Consider the following 1,137-nt stretch of genomic DNA (forward strand, 5'->3'; position numbering starts at 1 on the left):
GCACATTTTAATTTGTATGGCATGCTGTGGAACACTTCAACATTCTCTTCCTAAAGTAACATTTTTCGATTATACCACAAGTGTGTAGGGAATAAAGAGAAGAAAAGAAAGAAGGACAAAAGAAAGATATCGAATAGCAAGTATATCTAACAGCTAAACGTAGTGATAGTGAACCATACCTATAAGGAAGCAAAAATAAAGGGGAAAGAAGGAAAGAAAAGGAAAACAGTATGTAACAACCATCGTGTAGTGATAATGAACGATACTTATAAGGGAAAAAAATAACAAAAAGGGTGATAGGAAAGAAAGGGGCATGCATGTCAGAGAGGAAATACTCCTACTGTAAGAGTAAATTTAGACCAGAATAAACGAGTGTCGCTCACGAAAGCAGTCGGAGAAGCACTTGTTGGGGGGAAAGAAACCTTTACCGACCCACGAATAGAGCGATGATTACATGACTAGTTGAGGGAGATGGGGGACAGTGGTAAGGAAGACCGGCTTGGTGCCAGGAAAAAATACACTGGTATAACAGATCAAGGTGTGCTTCATTTCTCAAATTGGGCATACTCTTATCACAACGCTGCGATGAAAACTCTTTATCTTACTACTTCTTGTGGTGTGGACCCTTCTCTATCCATTCCTAACCTTAATTTCAGCTGTACTTATCATGAAGTTCAAATTATCAGGACAATTTTTTTCCTTCCATTCACTCTGCAAAGAACAATCACCCCTACCAGTTTCAGAATAGATGCTACAATAATTTCCTGGCCGCCAAGCTTCTTCAGGAATGGGATGTTTAGTAATATGGGCCTAAGTCACTCTAGTTGTGCGATAAACTCGTCGCCCTACGTCCCTGGGTCTCGCCAATGACTCTCCGCTCTTCAGGATCGATAGTCATGCAGGGTACTAACTGACACGCGGCACTTAAGAGCGAGCGGTACACAACTCAGCCCCGTCATCAACACTCGCCCTCACGCAGGCAGGCACATACACACACACACACACACACACACACATACACACAGTCCTACCCGAAGATCGGTCTATGAGCTCTGAGCTCGCTCCGTAATGGGGAAAACTGGCTGGGTGACCAGTATGCGACCGAGGTGAATTACACACACACACACACACACGAAG

The 1,137-nt window shown here is 43.4% G+C and overlaps 2 protein-coding genes across 2 annotated transcripts in view; one reads left to right on the plus strand and one right to left on the minus strand.

Moving 5' to 3' along the window:
* LOC123505445 (arf-GAP with coiled-coil, ANK repeat and PH domain-containing protein 2-like) overlaps positions 1-1,137 on the minus strand; it is a 156,656-nt gene that overhangs the window by 122,067 nt on the left and 33,452 nt on the right. The window lies entirely within an intron of this gene.
* The window catches only part of LOC123505444, a 50,877-nt gene that overhangs the window by 910 nt on the left and 48,830 nt on the right, over positions 1-1,137 (plus strand). The window lies entirely within an intron of this gene.

Source organism: Portunus trituberculatus, chromosome 18 (assembly GCF_017591435.1).
Source record: "Portunus trituberculatus isolate SZX2019 chromosome 18, ASM1759143v1, whole genome shotgun sequence".
Classification (NCBI taxonomy): domain Eukaryota; kingdom Metazoa; phylum Arthropoda; class Malacostraca; order Decapoda; family Portunidae; genus Portunus; species Portunus trituberculatus.